The sequence below is a fragment of the Agelaius phoeniceus genome, chromosome 21, assembly GCF_051311805.1.
Source record: "Agelaius phoeniceus isolate bAgePho1 chromosome 21, bAgePho1.hap1, whole genome shotgun sequence".
Classification (NCBI taxonomy): Eukaryota; Metazoa; Chordata; class Aves; order Passeriformes; family Icteridae; genus Agelaius; species Agelaius phoeniceus.
In genome coordinates, this window is record NC_135285.1 from 10,285,901 (window position 1) to 10,308,467 (window position 22,567).

Here is a 22,567-nt window from a genome sequence, read left to right on the forward strand (position 1 = left end):
TCACCATTGAGTTCATTTACTGCCAAGCCAAATGCCAAGTTCTGCTTTAAAATCTAAATGAATTCTGGTTCATAATATTTCTTCAAGTTTGTGACATCTCACAGCTACCCACGAGTAAGAGTGTTTTTCCCAACCAGATATTCAAACATAAAATTTTTCAATAAAGACAATTTAAACTAAATGCACAAAAAGAACAAGAAGCAGCAAAATTTAATTTACTGGCATAGCCATACACACCCCAATTTTATTTTCTTTTTAAGCATACAATTAAGGGTAATTTAATTCCCCCGTGTAGGCATTACATGAAAGAGAAACATTATTGTAAGAAGAGCTCAGTACTGTTGGTACACAAACCTTACGACAGATAAATTAGACCTTAGGAAAACAGCATATAATTTACATTTTGTTATGTCAATCACCAGGAGCATCTTAGGGCTCTGAAATAGCACACCAAACCACAACATAAGGGAACTAATGTAAATCAACACGTGTGGCAGGATCACTCAAGTTTCCACAATCCAAAAGATCCCTAAAATGGATTTCATAAGATTATTCCTCTTCAACATCCACTTACACCTTTAAGTTACCAAGAGGTTATGACAATATTTTACTACAGAAGAGTTACAAAGTTTTGCATTGTTATAGAAAAATCAACGCCATAAGACCACAAGGGCATGGGGTTTGGTAATTAATCCCTGGTCTTTATTACTGGAGAAGCCAATGGCCAGATGTGCAGGTGGCCCAGAGAAACAGCAGCCTGGCTCAGCTGCACACCAAACCCAGCCTTGGGTTAGTCCCACAGTTCTTGAGTTCAGCAGCAAAGGAGGGACAGAGCAGCCCAGGGCCGTGCTTTACATACCTTCACAAGCAGCAGAACAAATGACATAGCCTGATTTTGTTCTGGGGCTTCCCCTATAGCCAGCACCTCATCCACATTCTGACACCACACAGGAAATTAGAGAAGGGTCAGGATGTGCACAGCAGAGCTAGGAGCACAACACAACAGACCAACGTGGGGTGGGCTCCGAGAATTCTGTCCCCTCCTATTCCATGATGACCAGAGTAAGAGGACTAGAAACATGAGGTAATTTAGCTACTAAATAAAGTCTATAAAAACCAGAGTGCAAGATGTTTACTCGCTCCTATCATTCCTAAGAATTGCTCTGCAGGTTTTTTGTTAAGGGACATGAATTGAGGTTTTCAAAGAAGCTAAATAGGAACACTGTCCCTCTGTGAGCTGACACTGACACGAACTGTGACACTGTTTTCTGTCATCCGTGCTCAGTGAAAAACTTGCACATAAGAAGGAAAAACTACACAAGTGCCAAGAACTGCAGAAGTACAACTGGAAAAAATACTGTCTTTGGCCTTGTAGCTTATATCAATTATTGCTTTTAACAAAAGATACCAGCAATGCCTTTCAGGTAAGGCTTCTCCTTCCAAAAATATCAAGTACAAAGTTTCTGTTTGTCAAATCACACTGCAATTCAACAAACATAGTCAAACTATAGTTTCTACAAAAGGGTTTGTATTTTTCTGTTCTTTAAATCTCTTAACAGTTTTTTCATATTGCTTTAAACAGGAATTTTCCTTTTGATTTCCTCACTGCAGCATATTCAGCAGCAAAGCAATCTGCACTTGCCAATACTGCTGGGCTACAGCAAATCCAGGACACCACACCAGCCAAGTGCTCCTCATGTGGCTGCTCAGAAAAGTCCTCGCTCCCTAGCACAGTACAAGGTAAGGCACAGACCCCAGAATGCTGAGCTCTGCTCTTGGCATGGTGAGAGACACCATAAACCTGAACTGCCCAGGAGCTGGAGGTGAGCCCAGAGAGGTGCAGGCTGACCCTGTGCATCCTCACCCCCAGCATCTCCCTCAGCTCAGATCATCTCAGCACTGCCCTCCACCTGCCCCAGCATCCCTCACCCAGCCCAGTCTGTAAATACACAAAGTGCCACTGTTCTGCCCTTTGCATAGTGATACTGGGGCACATTGGCCACTCCAGGTGGATGTCCCTCACCCCAGGACACAGTTCCATGCTTTAACAGACACTTCACCAAGCATGTTCATGGTGGCTTTTCACACACTCAGAAGCTTGTTAACCAGCCAGAGCCTTTCCCACTCTCCCTTTCCAGCCATGGATATGCTCTTCAAAGAGCTCTATTTACATGCCAAGCTACAAAGCAACGTGGAAAAACTGCAGCTTTTATGATTCTACAGTGAGGTTTTTCACAACATGAAGCAGCTTTTTAGACTACTTTTTTTTTCTTTTTTTTTTTTTTATTTCCAAACAAGATTTCACAGTTCAAAAAAAAAAAATCTCAGTCCACCCACAGGCTTTTGAGGAACATTAACAGAGGGGCTTCAAAAGAAGAGAGCTCTGCGACCTTAAGCATTGCATTCTGAATGAACATCCATGGAAAAACTGCGTACAAGGCAGAAACAAGAGTCACCAAAACCCACATATCCACCACAGTTTAAACTACTTCTCCCATGTTTAGGTCTGTCATGGCTTGCCTTATGCCATCTTCTGTTGTACCCTTCCAACTGCTTACTGTCTTCTCATTTACTTCTGAGCCTTTGTTTTGAAACCAGCTCTGTCTGAAATTCCTTCTCAGGCAAGCCACAAAGCTGCGTTTGGTCACTTTCTCAGCAACACTGACACCAGCTACCCAGGGGCTCCCCCAGCCCCCAACACACAGGTATTTCTATGTGGAATCTTTCTCCAGTTCCCCAAGAAATCCAGTCCTACTCCATTTCCAAATCAGTCCTAGCCTTTCTCCAGTTCCCCAAGAAATCCAGTCCTAGTCCATTTCCACCTCGTATTTAGCCTGTCAAGCACACAAAGCTAGAACTGGCACTTTATCAGCGTCTTCTTTGTGCAGAGATGAAAAATGCTGCCAATAGTTCAGCAGAAACAACGAGTCTGGATCAACAGCCCATGCAAAGAAAGCCCTTTGTAAAATCAGGACTAACCAAACTTGCAAGACTAAAGATTCTCTTTGAACCACACATGCCAAAGCAGCACCAGACTGGCACCACCAGTGATGGGATTCCGAGGAACAGGGCACTGCAAACATCACTGTCAGCAATCCTACCCTCTCTCCTCCACATCTCTCCCTGCATTCTACGTAACATGGAGCAAAGGAAAATGGTTGGAAGGCTCCAGACAGAAGAAAATTATACATGCCAAGAACTTCCAGAGACAAGTCTAACTTCCTGAAAATGACCAGGAATTTAGTAGAAGCTACAGCCAGCTGCAGTCTGCTGACACAGATTTCTCCTTCCTCTCTACACTGGCAGGAAATAAGCACAGCCCAGCTTGCACACCTTCCATGGGAGAGGTGGGCTTCTTCAATCCTTGGAAAATGCTTTTGCATTTTTGCTTTTCAGAGAGAGAACAATGACCTTGAGCAAACACAGGAGCACAGCAGTGCAGCCTCTCCAGAGACACTGCCCGGCCTTCCTCACTCCCCATTCCAAAAGTTTTGTTCTAAGGCCTCCCCTCCAAGCAGCCAGCGCTGCTCCATACTCCTTCCTTCCTTCCTCTCTGCCACCACGGCTGCTTCCTATAGGTCTCAAAAATGGTTACCACGTCTTTAAAAATCAAAGAAGAGTAGACCAAATAGTCCTTTCTTCTCCATTCTTTTTAAAGATGTTAAAGTATTCTGCATGAATGGAGGAAGTTATTTTAATTTTCTGTCTTTACCCTAGAAGGCCAGGCTTCAAATGTTTGCTAGAACACAAGTATTTTAATTTAAGTTAAACAGCCCAGCTATTTTAATTAACTTACAGTTTCATAAACATTTTTTGGAACTGGAGACCTGAAATATGTGATGTTCTGCACAATAATGCCCATTTAAATCTTTCTTTGCTTTAACCACATTTAGCCTTTCTGAGTGTTCACGACAAAGTACGATAAAACTTTTAAAAACTGTTAACAAACTAGAGGACACAGATACAGAAAATAATCAATTCCAGTGTATCTAGGACCCCCTACATTATAAATTTTCTCTTCTGCCATACCCTGCACAGGAACTGCTTGGAATGCTCACTCTCTTCTTTCTGTAAATCACAAGGCAGCATTTTCAGAGCCACGTAAATAAATAATAAGACATTTACCCAGATAATGCATATTTCCACTTTGACTCAAAACTCAAGTTTTGCTCTACTCATGTGACTCCCTGGTTATCCCTTCCACGCCCTCACTTCCAGAAGGGATAGCGGGTTAATGATTACAAAATCCAGTGCAAAGCAAATACAGAATGAAAGAGGAGGAAAAACCCAAACAAACGGTGGACCATAACACTGAGGAGCGTGCTCGGAGCAGGAGCCTGCCCGGGGCCCGGAGGGACTCGGCTGCCCCGCGGGGCCGGGGCGCGGAGGGCGCTGCACCGACCGCACCGGAGCGAACTTCGGGCCGAGCCCCGAGCCCGGCGGGAGCCGCCCAGCGCGCACCTGGCCGGGACCGCCCGGGGACACCGCGCAGCGCCCCGGCCCCGCCGCACCTGCGCGCCCCGCGGACAGGTACCGCGGCCCCGGACAGGTACCGAGGTACCGCGGCCCCGGACCGTCACCGCGCCCCCGGACAGGTACCGCGGCCGGCGGAGGGGCGGCCCCGCGCCTCTCCGAGCCCCGCGCCCCTCCCCGCCGCCCCCGCCCGCGGCCCCGCGGGGCGCGGAGCCCCCCCCTCGCCCACCGCGCCCCTCCGCGCGCGCAGCAGCGCCCCCCGCCCCGCGCCGCCCCCCGCGCCGTGTCCTGCCCTTGCCTCCTGCCCGCAGTGCCCGGTGCAGTGGGAGGAGCGGTGCCCCGGGGACGGGCCGCCCGCCGCCCCGACCCCTCCCTGCCGCCCGCCCGCCTCACCCCGCTCGGCGCCGGCCCCGGCGCTGCCCCGCGGCCCCGTCCCGGCTCCGCGGCCCCGTCCGGCTCCTCCGGCTCCGCAGCGCCGAGCGGGGCTGCGCACGTGACCGCGCCCCGCGCCCCCATAGGCTGCGGCTGCCGGGCAACGCGCGCCCGCCCCTTCCCTGCACCTGAGAGCGCCCTACGCCAACTGCGTACGGGGCGCCGCGCCGCCCTGCGCCGGCTCCGTAGCGCCGCGGACCCGGCCGTTTCCTGCAGGCCGGCGCAGCCTTACGGAATCGGCGTAGGGCGCGCTCGGCCCGCCCGGCTCCCCACCTGCGGCCGCTGCTCCCCGCGCAGCCCGCGCGGTCCCGCCCGCCGCCTGGGGAGCGGCGCTGCCGCTCGGGGCGCTCCGTGGCCGCGCGGTGCGGGAGCGGTTGAGCCGCACCTGGAAACGCCGCTTGCGTAGAGCCCCTCCGAGAGGTCGGTGTGTGTTACGGACTCTCCGTAATGTCGTCAGCGCGGGCGCCGCACCTGAGGGCTCCCGCCGCGCTAACGGCGTAGGCGCGAGCGTGCCGGGCGCAGAGTGCGCAGCGCTGAGGGCACGGGCTGGGCAGGTGTGTGAGGGCAGGGCTGGCCTGGCCCCGGCCGCGCTCGGGGCTCCGAGGCGGGCACCGGTAACGAGGCGGGCACCGGTAATGCGGCGGCACCGGCGCTACAGCGACCCCGGCCCCGGCCGCGAACGGGAATAGCTCCGGCAGCCCCGGCCCCGCCGGCTGAGGGGGGCGCCGGGTGGGCCCGGGGGCAGCGCTGAGGGGAGGAGGCCGGGCATGGGTGCGGCAGGACCTCGGCCCCTCACGCAGCGCCCGACCTTGGAGGCTTTAACATCCCGCTGCCAAATCCGAAGCAGTGCAGGAAGAGCAGGTTCACAAAGTGAGTTGAGGAATAGAGTTTCCATGTGAGGAATTGAGCTCCTTGTGGAATCCTCAGTGACAGAGGACAAATCAAGGCACTTTTCGTGTTGTGTTTGGGCAGGTTGGGCTGCACAAGCAGTGTGATGGCCAATGATTTCCATCTTTCTCTTCTAGAGATCAAGACAAATGGGTTTAAGTTAGTTTTCAGCTCCGTGCAATAGTTCTTCCCAATCCCAGACAGGTGGCACAGTTCTAGAGCACATGGGCACTGCAGTGGAGGTGGAGAGAGCTCACAGAGCTGATGATCATCGCGCTTCAGAGCAGCCCTGACCAGCAGAACCTTTAGGTATGAGGAGAGGGTTGAGTCTGATGGATTTTCTTTCTTCTATGTATGTGTGTTACATAGAACGGTTACAGAACTTCAAAATCCTTCAGCGTTCCATGTGCTTCAACACTCAAATGGCCAATATAGTCACTTGAGTGCTTCAGAAATTCTGCCAGATTTTCTAGGTTAAGTGCCTTTTTGAACTCAGCTTCTAGCATACATGTGCATGGCAATCATATTCAATATCACTTTTAATACTTTTCAAAACTGATTTTATACAGGCTGTGAAGATGAAAGACTGGGGAGCTCTATTCGAAAATAATCAGTACACAACGTGCTGTGCTGAAGCAGCCCCCGAGGGAACTTTGGCCAAAGATTGTAGGATCAGGAGATTTGTGGTGCTAAAGTGAAACAGTAACTTTCATTCAAAAGAGTGATTTCAGCATTAGAGTGGAAGTGGAAAGCACGTGTGCATTAATAACTTTCCATGCAGGGAGAGTCCACCTTGTTCCAATTAGACTTACATTTTGTGTACTCCTTTGCAAGCCTATGGCTGAAATGTCACCCTGGTTCTGAACAGTCAGACATTGCTCTGCCTTTGTAACAGACTTTTATCTTGTCATGTTTGAGGATTGAAAGGAGAAACAAATACGAAGAATCTCAGTTACTGCTTTCATGTCTTGGATAGAGAGATTTCAAAGTGATGAATGAATTTAGCCAAATCTCCTGTGTGACCTTAAAATATTAGTGTGGGCCTTGAAAAGAGGCAGAAGGTAATAGCTGGAAATCAAGGACTGGTCCAAGGACTTAACACAAGAACAGTTTTATTTGAAATTGATTGTATCAAATAGAGACGCAGCACAAATACGGCCTGGAGAAAGGCTGCTGGGTGGATGGAGGGATGGGAAGGGGCAGCTGTGGAATGAGTGGCTGTGCAGTGCAGCTGGAAATGTAGTGAGGAGGGAAAAATCTGCAAGAGATGGCACCTCAGGTAGTGAAGTTATTGCAGAGGTACAAGAAAGATGTTTTCAGCTGTGGTCTGAGTGAAATCTTGAATTTTTCTGTTGAGTTCTCCCTTGGGCTAATGATTTGCCAAGGGCAAAAACACAGAGGAAAGGGGATTGATGGATTAATTTAGAGTACAGGGGATTGGAAGAGCTTTGGCGCTGCAGTACAAGGATATACATTTAACAAGGAAAAGAGCATCTGAGGCTTGGAAAAAAGTTAACATCTGTCTTTAGGCTTCATGGAATGAAAAGAAAGAAAATTGAATTCATAGCTCTAAGTATAGTCAATAAAAGACAGGGATTGAATTGTACCAAAGGCAACATGGAATTAAGAGTTACCTTGGTGAAAGTTGAAGTAATTAACAATAATTATGCTCTTTCTTGGGACAAAATACTGGCATAGAAAGAATTATTTTTTTAAAATATGCAACTACAATGGAAATAATGTGTGTTTCCCACAGCTTTTTCCATAGAAATAACTAAGACGTTGTCACGCGTGCTTGAATGTCACCTGCACCCTCAGGCAAACGAGGGGCCCTCGGCAAGGCCGGTGTGAGGGTTGGAGAGAGGCTGGGCAGGGCCTGTGCAGCAGGGACGGGCTCTGGGGGCTGCAGTTCTGCCCCAAATGCTGCCCTGAGCACTACGTGGCCATTGGCTACAGGACAGGGGAAAGCCCGAAGTGAGCAAGGATGAAATGCAGCCTGTCAGGTTTCAAGTGTTTGGTATTGTTTACACACAAATGGGAATGCTCCTGTGGTGCCCAAGGGAAGAGGGATTTCTTTCTTGTTATAACTCAGAAATCTCTGTTTGAGACTTACCATTGTCCAGTGACCCAGTTCTTTATGGGTTTCAAATTCTGCCTTTAGACATATACTAAAGTTAATGGGGTTTGTGCAAAGATAGCTGAGGACAGAATTCAAATTGCAAAAAATAACTTTGTGCGCAGGTCTTTTAAAAACCTTAATAGAAAAAGCTCTCTTTACATGGGAAATTAGTCTCATAAGATTGATATAGCAAAGAGTTTTATTTTGAAAAATCCTTACAAGATCTGTATTAATTTTTATTTTAAAGTGTATCTCAGGCATGGAAGGGAGAGAATCAAGCAGATAAGTATCCAGTGTAGAGGATACTTAAAAACTGAGAATTTGTGCTGCAAAACAAAAGATGATATGATTTATGCTGGCAGTCATTTGTGTACCTAACTCTTCACCAAGTTTTACACAGTGCTTGCTACTATCTGTTGCAACCCTGAATTCTCTGACTTTGAGCTAGAGCAAAGGAGATAAAATGGTACTGGAGGAAAATTAGACACCGGGAGAGGAGGAATCACACCACAAAATGTGCACAGGGCTCCTCAAGTCCCAGAGCAGGCTCTGCAGGGTAACATTTCAGAGATCTTTTAAGCAATAGGGATGAGGATCAGCTTGAAGAGCAAGCAAAACTGGAACTAAGGAAATGGGAAATACTTTCAGGTTATGACTAATGCAATTATTAGAGCGGCTACTGAAGGCACTGTGGTGGATTTAGCCTCAAATAAGAACAGAAGTTATGCCATGTGTGATTGATTCCAGGTTGGGTTACAATTTAGAAGTGCAATTAGTGAGTCATCTGTTACTTTATATCAATTATTAAAACCAACAAAGGTCTAGGTTAAAAAAAAGAGTGCATGCCTCAATATGTGCTGCTCTAGTTGTTAATTTCTGATTTCACTTTCTTGTTTGAGTGTCTCAGCTTGTGCAGTTGTGGTACAGGGTGTTCCTGAACCAGCTCTTGAGCAGAGCAGCGCTCCCGTGCCAGCCCCTGGGCTGTGGCCCTGCCACCCCATCCCACACTCACCTGCTGTGGCCAGAGCCAGCCCAAGGCAGTGGCTGTGCTCACCTGCAGGCCAGCAGCTTCCTGGAACATTTGTAAACACGAGTGCTTTAATCCTGTTTTATAGGTGCTGTTTAGGACAGAGGGCAGTGCAGCTCGGCATTCCTGACAGCTCAGTTGTTGTGGAGACTGTGCTGCCCTCGGTGCTCTGGCTGTGTTCTCACCCCATCTGGCAACTGCTGAATGTGTAAAACTTTTCTTCTGGTGGCCATGGCAAAACTCATAGCAGTAAACAGAGCTTGGAGGGACAGTACCAGGCTCCATGGGAGAATTGATCTGACCCAACAGAGCATTCCTCGTGAAATAAGAAGGCCTGGAAGCAAGTGATACTACCAACCTTCAGTGGGCATTTAATTACAGTTTCTAATTAAGGTGATGTCCTAAATGGTCATGTGAATTCTCCTGATCTGTAACGTGGTGTAACATGACATACCAACATGGGTGTTGGTACTTCCTCTGCACTTCAGCATTTTGGTGTGAATGAAGGTGCATGTGCCTGTGTGCCCATGGGAATGGAGGCTGCAGCTGGTTGCAGGGCATCTCTGCTGTGAGGGCTGTGAGGGAAAAGGGGCAGAATGAAGGTTCTAGGGTCCTGTTGTCACTGAGCCTGCGGGGCTGGCAGTATCGTATGCAACAAGTTGCACACTGCAATTTAAGGGTGTCAAGTTGTGGAGACTGAGCACTGGTCTGTAGCTCTGCTCTCCAGACATGCCTGGACCATGGGAACAGACTGAATCCAAAGCAGGACTGAACTTCACAGAGCTTCCCAATTTTCAGTCTTGATACTTTGTAATAGACATTTGAGATGTGATCACTGAGCCCTCACAATGACTGTGGTTGATGTGGTTTGCACTTCTGTGCTACTGGGCTTGTAGACATGCTGAACCAATCTGGAAATCAACTGGCTTTTCTGTTTGTGGGTAGGACATGATATGTGTTTATCTCCTATCAATATCAGATAAGTATTTTCATTTATATCACTGGCAAGTAGATAAATATTTGGGGGTATATGTACATCCTTTCTAGAAAAACAGAGATACAGTTGCAAGGATTGTTGTTTTAGGGAAGAGTGTGATTGGACCAGATAAGGGATGGCAGAGTTTGGTGCAGGTCCTTAGACAGATATATTAGGGTGGGTTTTTTCCTTTTCCTTTGAAGTTTAAGATTGAAAACCTGCCATCATTCCAAAGCAGAAACAACTTGGGTGGCCTTTTTATCACTAATAGTCAGAGCAGCTAGGCAGGACTGACTCCACTGAAAAGAGGCTCTGTCATACAAGAGGTTTCCTAGGTCAAGATTAAAAGCAAAACAGCTCTCATCACATGAGCCTTTGTACTGCACCCATATTTTCTAAAGGCTGTTGGCTTATCTTTAATGTTTATGCTGCTATCAAAAATAAACCCAGCTTCTGTCTCCCCGGGTGTTGTATTCAACATCAACAGTGAATAGGCTTTTTCATTCCTAAATGCTAATTTCCTTTCTGTTTTCAATCTGTTTCTGGTACAAAATTTTTTTGTTTTCACTGGGTTTGGTTTCTTCCCTCTTTGTTTTTTTAGCTTCATGTTTTCTCCTTCCTGTATCTGTTTCTGTCCTGGTAATCAGTATTTTTTTGGTGGAAGCAGTAGCTGAGTGTCTATCAATGACCCTGAAGCCTAGAACTTGAATCGGAGTTTGTTTGAGTGCAGCTGGCAGCACAGTCATAATAATTTAAAGAAAAAAAAAAGCTTTACCAAGATTAATTTTTCATCAGCAGACTGAGGTACTCTTAGGAATAATTGTAATTGTCTCACTTTGAACTGTGGTCAGAAATATGGCCTAAAAATCTTGCTATAATGAGAATTTTGGTTCTAATGAAGTAGTATTATAACTTCATCAAAAGTGTTGTGATACTGGAGCCAGAATTCAATGGCATTTGGAAACTGCTCCCAGGCTGTACCCTTGGGGTAAAGCACTGACCTTGCTGAAGCTGCTGTGGGTGTTTCCTGAAGGCACCAGTACCCCAGCCCAGCACAGGACCTGGCTCAGAGCAGATTGCCAGCCTCATGTTGGTTATCTCCAAGTGGCTGAGGCTCCAGAGCAAGCAGAGAAGGTCCAGCATGCTGAAGCCTGCAGGTGACAAATGGGTGTTGACCAGTACCAAGGACTCTCTGCAGCTGCTTTGTCTCCTCTCTGAGGAGGTGCTGTCCCCTCCCACTGCACAAACCAGAAGTAACCTTTCCCTATTTGAGACTCTTCACTCCATGTACCCTTGAAGCTGCTGCTGTGCTGACTGGTTTTGTCACATAATGTGATAAATGGAAAACAGATCTGCAACAGATACAAGTCATATTCCAGACTTTAGGCATGTACCTCAAAATGTCATCAACTTTGATATGCCAGATGTTATCTAGATGTGGATATTCAGTAGCTGGAGATGTCAGGGAGCTGTGACTAGCAAAGGAGCTGTGTGTCTGCTGAAACACTGAGAAAGGTTTGGATGCCTGTGTTGTGGGGGTATGGAGACTGCAATGCTGACCATCAGTTTGGAAGTGTATCACATTTCCCTCAAAGGGACAATTGAGCCCAGGCTGTAAAGGGGCTGGGCAGCCCAAATGTTTGGACAAATAGTTATCCTTGTGATGAGCATTCACAGTCAAGGATCTGCCAGGGTTTTCTCGCTGCAGTGCAAGTCCAAAAAGGTCAGATTAGGCATTTGCACAGAAATGTACCTGTATTTTGGGGAGTATCTTTTACATGGACTTTCCCATGATGGTCTAAGCTTGCTTGCGTTAAGAGTGGGAAGTTGAGCACTGTTGGTGTATCTTGTATCCTGGTTGTTCTTTTTTTTTAATTAACCTGCCAAATAATTTTAATATGTGCATGCAATGCTATCCTATTTGGCCTTCCTGTTACAGATGCTGTGCAGCAGTTCTGCCTCATGCCCTGGTGTTCAGCCTTTCTATCAGTTAAATAAATGTAAAAATTCTATTACATCCAAGTGTCCACAGTGCTATAACCTTTTATTTATCCTGCTTGTTCTTTGATGACCTAAATTATTTCAGCTGTTCTAATTACTTATTTAAGAACTATTGCCCTTTCTCAGGGTTTTTTGTGGGAGGACTTAAGGAATAGTGTGTCTCACAAGCAGCATTATAGTTGCCTGCAAATTAAGGCAAGCAGACAGACTGTAGTAATGCTGTAAACCAGCTTATTTTAGGTGGCTTATTTTAGGCTAAGTTTTATGTGAAATATTGATGTACTCATTTAAATGCTAAAGAGCTGGGGTTCCTGCAGTCCTGAGAGCACAGCTGTATGTCTGTATGTCAGGCAGCAGTTGTGTCCTTCGTGGGAAGCCCCCCAGTTGTGTTCTGAAGGCTTTCAGCAGCTGGGGCCCTTTGTTACAAACCTGGAAGCTCAGGTGCTGGGGCTTTTTAGCCTCCTCTGTCACTGTGTTTGTAGAGTGTAGCACTAAAATCTCTCAATTCTGCTGTGCTTCAGGTCATCCTGGCTATGGAATGGGAGATAATGGGGCTTTCCTGAGGGTTTAGAGAGCTTGCTTCATAATTTGTGTTTGAAGCCAGCATGGTGTGTTTGTTATAGATATTGTTTAGTGAAACAAGGATTTGTTATGTGCAAAATTAAAGTATTTCTAAATTATAGGGAAATGTAAAATGTGAAAGCCGAAGGAAAAAAGAGATTGTGCTGTTTCCTTTGGTTTTGCTGCATCTTGCAGTCAGTCCCAACGTGTGTTAGCGCTCCCGCTGATAACGATCTGCCCTCCTCCCAAGGGACAGCACAGCCAGGCAGAGCTGCTCCTCTCCTCTCTGCTCACTAATTGATCTCTGCCTTGGCCACTTCCAGCAAGGTCACAGAACTGGCAGCTACAAAAACAGTGTTCTGTGGAAAATTTAAAGGGGAAGAGTAGAAGTACCTAGGATGGGATTATAATTTTTTTTAATTCATAAACAATTTATTGGATCTTCTATTTTGTGTCTGCAGAAGTCTGAAACTTGGAAAGGACTGAGAGCAGAAGATTATCCATTGTGACCTGTTCCTGCAATTTGTGAGTGAGCCCTGTCCTGCAAATTGCTCTTTTCTCACTTTGTAATTCCACTTCCATTATTATTAGAACACAGCATGAATATTCCTGTTCAGATCCTGTAAAGGCTAAATGATTCCTAAGCAAGTATAGTGTGATCTTCTCCATTTTTTTTCTTTGCAGAAGGTTTGTCATGCTGGCTTTGAAAGGCATTCACGTGTTTGGGTTTTGTTTTCTTTTTGCACAAGTGCTTGCAATCATTTATGCTGCTTTCTCAGAGCTGACTCTTGATTAGTTCAGGTGCTTTACCATTAGAAAGGTGATGGAAATGTGGAGTTGAAAAGCCTGGACAAGCAGCAGCCGCAGGCTGTCAGCGCGGCAGTGCCGTGTCACTCACTGAGCACCGTGCCAGGCCCTGCCACTGTCCCAGCAGGGCCTTCCTGGGCTCTCAGTGCCGGGGCTGTGCTGGCAGGGACGGCTCCGTGTGCAGGAGAGCTCCCACAGCCCTGGCCAGGCCACTGCATGGCTGGCCTAAAGCTGGGTGCCATGTGCAGGGAGCAAACCAGCGAGAGCTGCAAACAAAAACATGCGTTAGCACGGCTGCTTGAAAAGCAGACAACTGTAGAGGGTTTGAATAAAGGAAATGGGCCAAACTCTGTGAAGGCAAGGCTGGAACACTGAGGGCAGAATGAAGCTGTGCTGCATTATTAGGGCATTCATGAATGTGTGGCAGAGAGGGGGAAAGGGGCTTGGTTAACCTGGTGTGATCTAAAAATATGTAGAATGTGCTATACAGAGCCATAGCTGTTGTAGCATCTTTAAAGGGTAAAATATGCAGCTTCCTCTGAAGTGGGAGCATGGCAGGGTCTCACAAAGCAGGCATTCAGAAGCACCTTGTGTGGAACACTGTTCATTCACATGATCCTAATCACAGTGAGGAGCATACACTGTAGTTGCTCTCAATAAGCTGGTAATTGAATTATCAGCTAAATATTGAAAGATTAGACACCCTGTCTTTGGGAGAGGGGTGTAGAAGCAAGCCTAACTTGATTATTGCATCAAATCAATTTTCTCTTCATTGTGAGTTGAAGCAAGTAGTTGATGGTTCAGAACTCCTTATGCTCCTTCTGTTACAAAGAACTCTGCCAGTGTTTGGTGTTTAACTCTTGTGTGAGACATGATACCACAGAGAGGGAGCAGAAAAAAATTAAATTGTATTAAATTGTCATAAGCCCCTGAGCCGATGAACTGGTTTGATACTGTTTGTTCCACTAGAACTCGAAGCGATTAATTGAATAAACGTTTGTTTGAGTCTTTAATTTGTCTATAAATATGTATAGTAACTAATGAGGAGGCAAGAAATCATCTTGAGAGTCACCTTGAGCAGAGGATAAGCATTCCTGGTGCATTCCTGGGAAGCAGCGCGGTGGTGACGGTGCCCAAGCTCTGCCACCGTGTGGCAGCTGCAGCTCAGTGCCGGCCCGGGCTGGCTGCAGAGCTGCTCCCGCTCAAGGGAAGGTCATTGTGCCTCAGGGAAAGACAAAAGCACAAATATTCCTTCTGCAAAATCACACCTGGAGTGTCAGAAGTTCTCTCTGCACAAACCAAATTTCAGCCTGTGTGTGGGGCTGTATCTGAAGTTGACAGTGTCTGTTTTCTGCATGAAACTTGCTTCAGGGAGCAGGGCTTAGTGTTTCACCCTGTGCGAGGCACAGTCTAAGGAGGAGGTGCAGGGATGTTCTTTGTTGATGTCTGGCTGTGGAAAGGCATAAGGATAGACCAACCTGTAAAACTGTCTCAGAGGAGAGAGCTTTTGTACTCATGCATGATTTGTGTATGTGTACATTTATTATAGATCCACTGTAAGTAGCAATGGCAGAACTTGGGGTAATGGTTAGTGTTGACTAATGATATACTGATTAAAGCTGACTTTTGTTTCCAAGGGACCCTACAGCCAGATTATATGGCATTACAAGAGGCAATTAATGTCTGTGCCTCACAAAAATGGTGAAGGTGTAAATATTGACTTAGAGTAGCAAAAACAGTTATTACAGTCCACAGAATGTTAAACTGCAGATTAGACAAATGCCATACATTATTACAAAGCACTGACTGATATGCAAGGCATGATCTGTATTTAAACACTTGACATTAAGTAAGTTAGGTTTTATAGGTTTAAAGTACCTATGGATTACATTATTCTTGAAGAGTACTTGGGCTAAATAAGAGCACAGCAGGATCTAGGGGAAGTAATTGCTCTCCAGCAATGGAAATGTGCTCCTCTGAGGGGGCAGCAGGGATTGCTGAGCAGGATGAGACAGCTCCTCCCTGAGAATGGCTGTGCAGAATGTCTGGGAATGGCAGGTTCCATTAGGCTGCAGAGAGCCTGGTGCAGAGCAGTCTTGTCTTCTCCTGGGAGGAAGTGCCAGTGCACAGTGCTGCTTCCTTCCACCAGCATTCCTGCGTGCCCTCGGCTCCATACATAATTCAGATGCAATGCATAATTAAAGGACTATAAAGCCACACTTACTTTCATGTATTTAAATTCCTTGATGAGCCATAGATGGGTTTTGCCTGGTCTGTGCTTTTGCTTTGCCTGTTTCTGTAGTTTGTTGAAACAGTGAGGACCACGGCCCAGTGAGTCAGCAGCTCCTGAGAACCACTTCCAAAATACTAATCAGTGCTAACTGTCAGGATTAGTATTCTGTTAGAAATAAAAGTAGAACTATCTAACAAAGAATAATTAATTTGCAGTATCATAGATTCGCTTCCTCTGTTAGCAACATCTTTGTAAAGCACAGCCTTTTCAAAGCAAAAAACCCCCAACTTTTGAAGGGTACAGATCTAACAGTAGCAGCAAAAAAGCCCTGCCTTGAATGGCCTAGGCTGTGATCCTTCCTAGGAATAGTGTCTGTTGGCAGCTGGGTGTGTACAACATTTGTTTCCTCATACAGGTCTGTAATAAAGACTGGCTTACACAAAAAGGAAACATCAATTGTACATCTTGAACTTTCTCCCGTTCCTTTCTGGTCTGGATTCCTCCTCTTTAGATCAGTAGTTTGTGACTGGATCACATGATGGTATTTCCAGTACTTCCAGTGCTGTAATTGCTCTGTGTGGAAAGCATTGCTGAGGTGCTCTGGGCCTTTGCATTTCAAACATTGGATGTGTAACATTTTATATATTTAATCACCATCAAGTAGAGTGTTTGGATCCAAGCTATTTAGAGCAACTGTCTGTACTATTGCAACCCACTCAGGGCCCTGAGGGAGACCTCTGAGCAGAGAGAAGGCTCAGATTTATTTGAGTAACTCAATATTGCCAAATACTTTGGTTTGCTACAGCTGCTGGAGAAGTATTGGGAAGATCTAACCAGAGAACATGGTGTTAGGAAAGATCTGTGTAAAGATTCAGGAGACTCAGGAAAATGCTCCTGCTTTCTCCTCTGAGCACCAGAACTGTGAAGAAAACCTAACTTATGTTAAGTATGAGGTAGAAATCAATATCTGAAACATTCTTCAAAAACAGAATTGAAGGCTTACATCCTTTTAAGCTCATGGCAGGAAGAGCCTCTTCTTTGCTTGAACAAGTTACTGTTTACAGCAATTTTTTCTGTGCTTGAAGGAGTTACTGTTTACAGCAGTTTTAATAAAGTGTCTCCTGGCAAAAAAACTAAGTTGTAACATCTCCAAACCTTTTATAGATGAAACAGCGTCCTTCAAAATGCACACTGCTCAGTTAAACCTTGGTAGCCTGTGTTGTGACAGGGATACCTAGTGTTTGATAGACTGTATTAAGCCTTTTCCATTTTATCTTGATAACATTTATTTCCTTCCACTTTTGGGATGTTTCTCTTCTGTACTTTCCTATTTTTTTTCTCCTCCTGGAAACAAACAACCGAAAGCATTATTCTGTCACTTGGCAGCTCTCAGGAGCTCCACTACTCAGAACTGGCATTAATACTCCTGCAAGCAGTTTAATTCCAGGGCTGCTTCCAGCACCAAGCCATGGGTCTGCTGTGCTGTAGCCTCCCCCTGCCCAGTGCCAGGAGCTGCTCTGCTCCATGGTGTGGATCCCCAGCCCATCCCTGGGGATGTCAGACCCTCTGTCTCTGAGATGAAGTACCTGTGCTTATCCCAGCCTGTAGAAATTGAGGCGTTTTCCTGGCAGCTCACTACAAACAGGATTTCACAGCACAATGTCTCAAACAGGGGGGCTCTCTTCTCTTCTTTTCTCTGTTTCACACTTTGCTATGGCACGTCCATCTGTAAGCTCCTGACCCTGTGCAAGTGCAATCCCAGCAGCAGCCCTGGTCAGATACTCATGTGAGTGAGGCTGTGCCATGAGTGAAGGTTTGTGGTGAGGCCAGGCATGTCTGTCATGTTTAGCACAGTGTAGTCTGCTTCCTTCTCTTCAACACTTTGTCTGCAAAAACGGTGAGTTTTATTCCTTGTAATTGGTTTTGGGCCTTATTAACTGTTAGTCTCTGTGCCAACATACATAATGGCTGGGCTCTGTTGTGCTCACCATTGTGTCTGTTGTGGCTTGGCTTTCAGGATATGAGTTCATTTTCTTTCCCAGCCCAGCAGTGGGGAGGGGTCATTAGGCTGAGTCAGTAGATCCTGGTGCATCAGGTGCTGCTCAGCTGCAATGCTGCACTGCCCGTCCATCCCATGGGCTGCTCCTGAACAGGACCTTCTGCAGGGCCCTGCCTCAGGAAAGGGTGTGCCATGGGTCCAGTCTGTACTGCCTTGAAAGGAGCACAGCAATTCAGAGCATCCTCTGAAAAGTGAAGTGGCCAGAGCAGACACAATAACAGCTCCATCAAATATTGATAAAGTAGGATTATTAATTAGAATAGGGGTGTAGGATTAAAATGTCCCTTGAGTTACATTCCCCATTTGATGTGAGAGTGTGGTTTTGTGGTCAGAGAGTGGGAAGCTCAGGATAACTGGAATCTTTTCTCATCTCTTCAATGTGTTTGCTTAATGTCCTTAGTGGTTCAGGGGATATATAATACTATTGACCAGAGCTGCTAGAATTCTGATATGCTCCTATGGTGGCACTGCTGGGAGTGAACTTTACAAGGATATCTCTGTTAGTGTATTTTGGTCTGGTTTATAGCTCATATAGCTCATAAAAAAGAAAATCCCCTCTGACCAGGCTGGTAATTTGCAGTCCTGTTGTCCTGGAGTCTTGTCCTCCCTCAAAGAGCTGCATGTCTTTGTGAGAGGGTGAAAACACTGGATCAGTTCCATGGAGCATATGACACTGGACCTCTTGGCCCTCAGGTGCAGTGAAGGATAATATTTTGCTTCTGACAGCGTGTGTAGTGCTGAACTAAATAGATATCAAAGCAAAGAGAGTGAATTGAATTTCCCAGTTAGACAGCCCTGGTGCAAAAAGGAGCTTTCAATGTCTCCCACTTGAAAAAGACACTACAGGTTAGCTACGAGATTTCCTTTTAGAACAAAGCCCTGATCTGCATCACTAATAACAGCTGAGGTCATTAAAATTGAAAGAATTTCCCTTTTAATTTCTTCTGAACAGTATCTGCATTCTCTGTGTCACTGGTATTAGCTTTTCTTTTCCCCCCTGTTCTGGTCCATCAGGACAGTGCAGTAAGGATTTATTTTCCTCTAAAGGTTTTCCTGATTCTAATATTCTACCTAGAAGAAGTGGTTCAGACTTGTTATAATTATACAAGTGCTGTAAATTCCTTCTCCCATTCCTGTGCATGAACTGTGTGTTCTTGGGTCCCCCAGAATGTGTCAGTGCAGCAGCAGTTTAACATCCCTGTGTGCCCCAAGGCTCTTTTAGCTGATAGAACTCTCCAATCTGAAGCATCTTCTCTTTTTTTTCCTCTTCCCCTTCTGAGTGTTTCCCTGCTCTCTCTAGAGCCATTAGGTGCTCTGACTATGCACTTCAGGAGATCAATATGCTTTTGGCATTCACAGGCATTATTATTCTGAGACTGTACAACTGCTATGTATTCATCCTATTAACATCTGCTCAGAATTCCCAACATCCCAGCACAGCTAACAGGGAGTGACCGTGTTGTCCTTGGTCAGGCTCTGTGCAATGGATGTTGACACCTGGTTTATTGTTGGACAGATTCCACTTCCCCTTTTGCTTTGTTTTGACCTCATTTCACCCCTGGAAGCTCCATTTCAGCTGGAGATGGATGAATGAACTGGGAAGCATTGTGTCCACTGCTGCTGTGGCAATTCCTCTGTGTTCCTGCCCAAATAAGTTCTTTACTTCCTACATTGTAGGGGCCAGTTCTGACCTAGCAGCAAAAGTCCAGAAGCCCTCGAGGATGTGCCTGTAGTGGAAGCACCATCTCTGCAAAGCAATAGAAAAAGACAAGATTGGGCAGATTGAACAACTCACTGTCTTTGTGGCTGATGTAACAGAGGATTGTGAGCTTCAAAGTCATGGACAGAGGATCAACTGTGCCTTTGACTTCAGTGATAACTCTGGATATTGAGTGGTGGGAATACAATGTCAGCTTTCTGATTGTAACAGATTGTGGCAATAGGGTTAACTTAGGAGGGGAAAGAAACAAGGAAATTGGAGCTAAGTGTGGAAGTTAATAGCCAGGAATGGGATTCACTGTTTTAAAATCCTGTCTGAAGTATGTAACCTCTTATGAATGGGAAGAAACCGTGTCAAGGGGAAACACAATGTGTTGACATTGCTGGCTTTCCCTCCTGCATTTTGGTTGCTTTAGTTTTCTCATTGCTGTTCTCCCAAAAGTTGGTTGGTATAATAAGAGGTCACTTCAGATTGTAATGTGGACAAGAATACTTAGGGTTAACTCTGACAGACAGAATAAAATTAAAAGTAATCATTTGCTCATCCAAGATTTCAGAGAAATGCCTGTATGATTCCCCAAGTTAAAAGAGGAAATGTTATAACAGCCCATAAAAGTTGACTTTTTACCTTCCTAAGTGAAAGGAAGCTGTAAAATCTCAGAAATACTGGGTACTGGGCACTGATTAATCTCCATTGTGTGGCCTGAACAAAGGAAATGCAAAAGCCAAGGGAACCTGTGTTTTAGCAAGCTTTACAGGAGGCAGAAATGCAATTGAAGAAATCTTCACTTAGTCTCATATATGACAAGTGGCAGTGGTTTGTCATTTTCTCAGAACATACACAGACACACACACATACCCCAAATAGATTTTCTTGCTTCTTGGATTCTGTTTTTCCCAGCGTGTTTGCCATAGTGACCTCCTGCGAAGGGAGACTGGCAGAAATACCCAAAGTGCCCTGGTTCAGAGTCATGCACTAAAAAAGGGTTTGGATCAAATGGAGTTTAAACCTCCAGCTGAAGGTTTCCTTTAAAAATCACTGGTGGGCCCTCGTGACCTCCCAGTGCCTGGCAGGAGGTGGGGTTAGCAGAGCCAAGGACTCTGAGCCATTGGGACACCACAGAGCAAAGCTCAGCTGCCCCTGCTCTCTGTCATTCTGGGAGGCTCAGCTCTCTGTACTTTGGCTTCCCTTCTGCTCCCAGAGACAGCAGAGGAAATTTTGCTGAAGTCCTGTAGTAGATGGGGACCTAAAGCTGAGCTGGAAGCAAAAGCATTCATAATTTGCCCAGAGAGTGTGGCTGGGCTGGCATATGGAGTCACTCCCAAAGCTAATGAGAGTTAAATTGTCAGGTTTGTGACTTCTGTCTCATAAAGCATTCAAGCATAACAAATGGTGCTGACACACTGGCCTTGGCATGGAAAACTTCTTTAAATATACAAGATGCTGCTTCTTACTGGGGTATATATAAAGTTGGCTTAGATGCAGTGAAGTTTCTTGGGGATAAAATAGATAGTGTTCCAATAAGCTGTCAATTATGTTTCTTTCCAGAAATGATACATATAATTGGTGAATTGCAAGGCTGGATTGGCATTAAATAGTTGATTTGAAGTATTATAATTCTTTTTGTGTTTTTCCCCATAGTTCTTGGGAGGATTCTAGATCCATCCACTTCAGTATTTTGTATACAGCCTCATAGGAAGCCTTATGTGTGCCTCATCAGAGAGATGCTTAGGTGCTTATTCTTGCTCTTACTGAAATGGTTGTAAACCAGATGAAGTGGTGCTTCATGGTGCTTTTAGCAGTTCTTGGAAAGTTTCTAGATCCATCCACTTGAATATTTGTATACAACCTCATCAGAAACCTCAGTTTTTCTTTTTTTTTTCCAAAAGCCATTGAGCAGATTTTGTTTCAGACATATTGATGAGCTCCCGTGCACATTCAGCACACCAGTTAGCAGAGCAAGAGTTTCAAGCATTTGTGCTGCAGATCAATATCTCCTCTGACAGAAGCCCAGCAGGAGCTTGGTTTGCCTGCTGTTGTGAGACATGAAGTAGAAAATGTGCATAAACCATGCTGGCTAAGAGGACTGGAACAGAGCTTCCCTCAGGGCAGAGGCAAGTGCTGAAGCCCTTGTCTCTGGTCCAGTTCTGCAAGTAAAAGCAAACAAAAATACTCATTTGGAGACCATGAGAGTAAGCTTGAATGCTGTTAACACTTCTGTGAAGATCTGTATTGGTCGTTCTTAGAGATTTGTTAAGCAATCTGACAAATGGCTGCTGATGGAGACACCGGGGCTGAGCATCCCTGCAAAGTGGCAGCAGCGTGTGCTGTGTAATCCCTGCCAGAGCCTCTCAGCCAAGCCAGAGCTGATCCAGCCACTCGTGCACTCCCACTTTAGGTAGGGCCATTGTTCTGGGACATTTGTGAAGTAGAAACAATTGGTTCACATGGGAGATTCAGTCTGTGAAGTAATAATGCTAATACTGGTGTGAAACAGTACTTCTCACATTTTTCTAATATTTTCTAGTATTTCCTAGAAAGGCAGGAGTGTGCGAGCCCAGAATACTGAAAGTACTGGACAATATCCCCACCTTTGAGTCAGGAAACTGAATGTGGGACTGTTTCTTTCTAGTTGTCCCTTGCCTTCATACTGAAAAATCTGTCTTTAGTTGACTGGATTCGATTTGGAGATAATTGAGATGTTTAGTGCTCATTGAGGTGCAAATACACGAAAGTGAGCCCCACATCTTTGGCATCTTGGAGAACATTACTCATTCCTCAACATTTGACACATTTGTGATCTGCATCCATTTTAGTTCTTGCCACCTACTCTGGTGACAATGTCCAGTTTTCCCAGTGGCCTTATTACTGAGCAGACTGTGTGTGAAGTCTGTGAGGAAAAGCAGAGATTGCAGCTGGAAGGAAAACGAGGCAGAGCTTGCCGATTTTATGCAGAAAGGTGTAATTTCCATGGCAAAGATAGATGTCAGACAGGATTTTGAGGCTACACTCATCTTCAGAGCTCACACGGTGCAGCTGGATGTGTTTGTTTTTCAGGTCCAAAATTCCCTGTTCTCCCACTCCCCTGTTTGGCCTTCCTGGAATACAAACTTCAGCAGGAGGAGGTTCCTTCAGCCGGGCTGTGCTGCAGGGCAGCCTCCTCCCCCTGGTCCCTTCGGTTTTCCCCTGAAGCCCAGCCTGGCTCCGGGGCTCTGGCAATGCGGAGCTCTGCAGCAAACGCTGCTAATCCAAGCTCTGCAGCTGCTTTGGG

At 45.8% G+C, this 22,567-nt stretch overlaps 2 protein-coding genes across 20 annotated transcripts in view; one reads left to right on the plus strand and one right to left on the minus strand.

The window, feature by feature from the left end:
* Positions 1-5,310, minus strand: part of STRBP (spermatid perinuclear RNA binding protein) — a 75,263-nt gene extending 69,953 nt beyond the window's left edge. For 9 of the 18 annotated variants that reach the window (XR_013184932.1, XR_013184931.1, XR_013184930.1 and 6 more), the window contains exon 1: positions 4,867-5,043. The gene's annotated coding sequence lies outside the window, so the exon portion shown is untranslated. Of the gene's footprint in view, positions 1-4,771; positions 4,791-4,866; positions 5,045-5,178; positions 5,201-5,290 lie in introns of those variants that run through there. The other 9 variants (XM_077189137.1, XM_077189127.1, XM_077189126.1 and 6 more) reach the window with 5 other exon arrangements.
* Positions 5,060-22,567, plus strand: part of CRB2 (crumbs cell polarity complex component 2) — a 54,710-nt gene continuing 37,202 nt past the window's right edge. Inside the window, exons 1-2 of one of the 2 annotated variants that reach the window (XM_077189119.1) lie at positions 5,060-5,325; positions 12,939-13,002. The gene's annotated coding sequence lies outside the window, so the exon portion shown is untranslated. Of the gene's footprint in view, positions 5,326-5,926; positions 6,103-12,938; positions 13,003-22,567 lie in introns of those variants that run through there. The other variant, XM_077189120.1, reaches the window with a different exon arrangement.